Raw genomic sequence first — 6,120 nt, 5'->3', positions numbered from 1 at the left:
CAATACATGGGGGGAGGGGGGTTGTTACTTTGTGAGGGTGAAAAGGGTAACTATTGCATTGTTCTGTACACCTGAAACTAACAATAAAAAAAATAATAAAAAATAAATATATATATGCTCTCAAATAGGCATATTCTGATGTTATATAAATATGTAAATTGAGATATATAAATCTAAAACTGCTTCTTAATGTAATAGTACTGTAAAAAGATAGAAAATAAGGTATATTTCTTCTCATTCTGGTTGAAAGGGCTGTATCAACAACTTAATATTTTTTGTCTTCAAAAACTTTATCATTTATAACAGGTATATTAATTCGCTCCTGTTTTCCTTTTTTTTTTTTTAAAGCTAAAGATGCTGAAAACAGTAAGATGAGCAAATAAAGTGCATAAAACTCTGAAAAATGGTGTAGGACACACTATTAAGCCAAAAATAAACACAGGCAAAAAAGAGATAATAGAAGAATAGATTTCATCAAAATTAAAAACTTACGTGCATCAAAGGACACTATCAAGAAAGTGAAGAGCAACCCACAGAAGAGGAGATAGCATATGCAAATCATATAACTGCCAAGGGATTATATCCTGAATATATAAAGAATTCCTGCAATTCAACAACAAAAAAAACCACCCAATCTAAAAGTCGGCACAGAACTTGAGCAGACATTTCTCCAAAGATATACAAATGGTCAACAGGCACGTGAAAAGATGCTCAGCATCACTAATCATCAGGGAAACGCACATCAAAACCACAAGGAGATTCCACTTCACATCCATTAGTTTGGCTACAATTAAAAAACTGAAAATAGGGGCGGCGGTTAGCTCAAGTGGTTAGAGCCCAGTACTCATAACACCAAGGTTGCCAGTTCGATCCCCACATAAGCCACTGAGTTGTGCCCGCCACAACTAGATTGAAACAACTACTTGACTTGGAGCTGATGGGTCCTGGACAAACACACTGTTCCCCAATAAAATTTAAAAAAAACAAAACACAAAACCCAGAAAATAACAAAAGTTGGCAAAGATGTGGCGAAATTGGAAACTTTGTGCTTTACCTCCAAGAGACCCACCCCAGATGCTCTGGGTGGAGGTAAGAGAAAAATCCCCTCCTGTTTCACCTAGGTATATCATATTCAAACTGCAGAAAATCAAAGACAAAGAAAATTTTGAAAGAAGCTAGAGGGAAAAGACATCTTACCTATAGAGAAACAAGGATAAGAATTACATTAGACTTCTCTTCAGAAGCCATGTAGGCAATAAGAGAATGGAATGAAATATTTAAAGTGTTGAGAGAGAAAAAAAATGCAATTATCCTTCAAAACTAAGGGAGAAATAAAAATTTTCCGAGATAAAAACTAAGAAATGTGTCACAGTAGACCTTTCTTGCAAGAAATATTTTAAAAGTTTTCAGAAAGAAGGAAAATGATGTATGTTGGAAACCTGGATCTACATAAAAAAGAGGAGCATTAGGGAAGAAATTAAATTTTTTTAGTTCCTTAAAAAAATTTTTTTTTATTTTCTTACTCTTAATTGATCTAACAGGTAACAGTTTGTTCAAAGTACTAATAGCAACAATACATTGAGTGATTTTAGATTAAGTAAGGATAAATGAAATGAATGTCAGCAATGTTATAAGGGATAGGAGGGAGGATTGGGAATATTCTGTTACACGATGGCCATACTACCCCTGGAGTGGTCTAGTGTTACTTAAAAGTGGACTTATATAAGCTGTAAATACATACTGCAAAACTCCAGGGCAACCACAGAAATACATACAAACAAAAAGAAACTTGAAGAAGTATAAATGATATGCTAAGGAGAAAATGGAATAGTATAAAATGCTCAATTATAACCAGGGTAAGGAAGAAAAATGGTGAGAGACAAAAAAGAAATAAAAAACAAGTTCAACTAATAGAAAACAGTTACAAATATAGTTGCTATTAAGCCAACTAAATCAATAAGCACTTTAAATGTGAATAATCTAAATTCACCAAATAAAAGACAGAGACTGCAGAGTGGATAAAAAAACAAGACCCAACTCTTGTTTCTTCAAAATACTCACTTTAATACAGACACAGGTAGGTTAAAGGGATGGAGACATACAATGCTAAAACTAATCAAAAGAAAGCTGGAGTAGCTACATTCATTTCAGACAAAGTCTACTTCAAGGAAAATTACCAGGGATATACAGAAAGCATTACATAATGATAAATGGAAGAATTCTCCACCAAATAATCCTTAAAGTGTATGCACCTGCTTATTTCCTCCATATCTAGTAAAGTGCTTACTTAGTACATAGCAACACCTTAACTGAAAGATAAGCGACGGTAACTGGAGAAAATTACATTTGGATTCTAATACTCTTCATGCCAGAAGTAATAAAACATTTTTTGAATTTATCATCTTTTCCAATACATACTTCAAGTGGTTTTAGTTCCCACTAACGTAAATTCCAATACTCTAAAGGAAAATGTATAAACCCAAAAGTATATAGAGTCCAAGCAAGTAAATAAAGCAAATTGGAAGGATATGACAGCTAACTTTAACCCATACGGAACAGCTATGCGCTCACTCAGGTCAATTACTGCTACATTCATGACTTCTCAACCTCAGCAGTATGACATCTAAAGTCTAATTCCATTTGAAAAATTTACTTTCCATTTGTCTTGTCTTTAGAGGAGGCAAACACTGCAGGCTGTATCCAAGACTTTCAAAGCATGACATTACTCTTCATCCAGACAATGAAGCATGCTGGACACATCCCTTCTCAAAAGTGACATCACTGACTAATCTCATGTTGGAATTCTTCCTGCTGCTTCTCTAAGCAATACAGTCTCCCAGGTTACGCTAACATATTAAACTCATTTTCATTTTTGTAATACAGAAAGGCAGTAATCCACATGCAAAAGCAGTGGGGCACATGGTCCCTGACATCCACGAGTTAGATAGTTGGGATGTAAAACTTAACATTCATGAAACAACAAAAGGGCAGTTTTAGGGGGAGAAAAGTTTTGTTCTCCCCTCCCCGTTTCTGGAGACTACAGGTAATTAAAATGCTTAATACCAAATTCCTGAGGATTATTTAGCACTTTTCCAAGTTTCTATTTTTTCACACCTTATTTTAGAATAATCGTTGACTTTTATTATGTAAATATATTTAATATATGGCTTTATTCAGAATAGAAGCTTAATGAATATTTTATTAATAAATGATGAAACTAAATCTGTGCGGTTTAACCAATAATTAAGGAATATTATCATACAAACATTTGAATATACTATGTCTCTAAAACATAACAGAAGATAAATGATTGCTATAAGAACATTAATTCAGTCAGACAAAAAAATTCTTATGAGCGTATTCTCTTTACCAGGCACAATACTAGGCACTAAAGACACAAAGAAACTACAATATGCTAAATACTTATTCTCATGAAACTTAAAATTAGCGTTAAACTATATGTAATTTGAGAGAAGCTGGAGAGGACTCTGCTAACGAATTTTCACCATTAAAGAGCCATTCTTTTGAATCTTCAAGGCCATTCAAGGTCAAAATTCTTTAAGGTGACCATGTCATTCACTTATTCATTTAAGAAAAACTTATTGTGCACCTACAGGAGATTAAGCAGTAAACAAAACAAAGTCTCTATTCTCATGGAGCTTACATTCTAATGTGCATGGAGTGGGGAGTCAGAAAATAAGAAGACAGAGATAGGAAATGACATCTGCTGTAAACAAAAATAAAGCAGGGAAAAGAAATTGGAAAAAGTGTTGAGGAGGGAAACCATGAACATATTTAAACTGAAACACAGGGCATGGGAGGGGAGGGGCCGGGAGTCTTAAATATCAAACTAAGGAATCTGGACCTTTTTGATCAGGTACTAAAGTACAATTTAAAAATTTTAAACAAAGCATGATAATCAGAATACTGTTCTAAAAAGATTATTTTCTCATAGATTTGAAAGGATGGATTGGAGAAGGCAGAACTATGTAAGAAGCAGTCTATTAGCAAGCTGCTACAATAGCCCACAAGAAATGATGAGGGCCTACACTGAATCAATAGCAGTGGGATGAACAGGCCCACTACAACAGCTACTAGGAGAGGTGGAAAAAGCGATAAGAACAGTGATCTGCAAATTATATATGGTGAAGGTCCAGTTTGGGGGTTTTGTTTTTTTCCCAATTTGTTGTGAGCCAATATTTTGTAAAATACACAATTGGATGCTTGGATGTTGGAGCAATGTCCAATTGTTATACAACATTCTAAATGTTTACTTGCAATTTCTGTTAACATGTGGCAAACTGGTAACAAAAAATTTGTGGTCCACGACAGTCTGGTGAGTAGGCCACACCCTAACTACAACTAGAACATAAAATAAAAATCCTCTGATTTGAAGAGCTTGAACCTGGGTTGACAGAGAAGATAATGACATAATTAAGAGAGAAATGGAATCCGAAAGGAAGGCAAGTTTTTGGCAAGAAGTTATATTTAGATCATGCTGAATTGGAGGTACCAGTGAGACATCTAAGGTAAACTAACTAATGGTTAATTAGGAAAAAATAAAACAGATATGAAGAATATGTTACAATAGGACACTTTTGTCCTAAAGAGGGAGTTGGGGTTATTATCTGCCAAGAGTCAAACACTGAGCTTCTGGCTAAAGGTAATGGTGAGTCCTAGATAAATTATTTAAGCTCTGGATAAATTATTTAAAAAAAAAACACTATAAAAGCATGCAGAGAAACCAAAAGCAAACTGAAACTGGAGAGAATTCAACTCTTGCAAAAAGAGAATTGTGGCAGGCAGATTTCCAAGATGGCCCCAATGACCTTGCCTCATATACAACTGTATACACTGTATATAATTACCCCTCCCCTTGAGTGAGGGCTGAACTTAGTGACTTGCTTCTAATGAAGAGTATATGGCAAAGATGATGAGATGTCACATCTGCAATTAGGTTACTATTGTGACTTCCATTTTGCTAGTACTCTCTCTATTGCCTTCTCAGCTTGTAACTTGTGATCAAGCAAGCTGCCATATTAGAGGACCACAGAACCAATGGCAGCCAGCAGCCAGCAAGAAATTAAAGCCCTTAGTGCATCAACCCTGACATCAGCCACATGAGCTTGGATATGAATCCTTTCCCAGACAAGCCTTCAGATGACACCCCAGCCCCGGCCAGCACCTTGATCGAGACCTTGTGAGAAACTCTGAATCAGAAGATCCAGTTGAGCTGTGCCTGTTTTAGAACCAAAGAAATGTAAAATAATAAGTGAGTGTTGTTTCAAGGGCTATTTTTTTAAGAGTAATTTGTTACACAACAGTAGATAAGTCACATAGGAATCACACTGGGTGAGATCCACATTTGTAAGCCTTTTACCATGAAGTTACTTACAAATCAGCCTGTGGAAAATAAATCTCAAGTAGAAAGCCAGAGTTCTATTGGCCTGAGAAACCACAGTACAAGGTCCAGAGTTATGACGGTGGCTAGAATTCAAGGTTGGATACTCTGGAAAGAAGGAAAACTACAAAGAATGGAGTCCCAAAACCTGCATACACGACCCTCAAATTTTTGACTGACTCCAAAAATACACCTATGGGAGAGCAAACTGAAAGGACCCCAGGGGGGAAACAGAAGCTAGAAGAGCCAAGCAGAAAATTTGACAGCTGCCAAGCATTATGGGTAAGATTTTCGCATTTCAGTCCTGCCAAGTTAGAAGGGTCAGGAAACAAAATCCCAAAAGGGGATAGCATAGAAGTAGAGACCAATCTCAAGACTAAGGAATTTGGGGCTGGCCAAGTGGCGTGTTGGTTAGGAGTTGGCTTGGGATGCCAGCTCTGAGCAGCAGGGCCCCAGTTCGGATCTCACATGAGGACCAGTGACACTGCGCCCTCTACAGCTAAGACGGTGAACAACTCTCGACCTAGAGCGGGCTTCCATGAGTCGCCAGCGACAGCATAGGCTGCAGCGGGGCTGGCCGGCAGCTGGTGTGAGCTTTCGTGAGCTACCGTTAGCCGCTGTCCAATGGCCGGCAAACGACTGCCTCACCCGGGAAGAGCACAATGATAATACCAACATGGGCCAGTGAAGCGACGTCCTCCACAACTAGACTGAAGAAC

The 6,120-nt window shown here is 36.9% G+C and overlaps 1 protein-coding gene across 3 annotated transcripts in view; it reads right to left on the bottom strand.

Moving 5' to 3' along the window:
• The window catches only part of SHOC2 (SHOC2 leucine rich repeat scaffold protein), a 65,493-nt gene that overhangs the window by 29,084 nt on the left and 30,289 nt on the right, over positions 1-6,120 (bottom strand). The gene's annotated exons all lie outside the window — the stretch shown is intronic.

Source organism: Hipposideros armiger, unplaced genomic scaffold, assembly GCF_001890085.2.
Source record: "Hipposideros armiger isolate ML-2016 unplaced genomic scaffold, ASM189008v1 scaffold_105, whole genome shotgun sequence".
Taxonomy (NCBI): Eukaryota; Metazoa; Chordata; class Mammalia; order Chiroptera; family Hipposideridae; genus Hipposideros; species Hipposideros armiger.
Note: the sequence above shows the minus strand (reverse complement) of the source record. Positions and strands in the feature narration are given on the sequence as shown.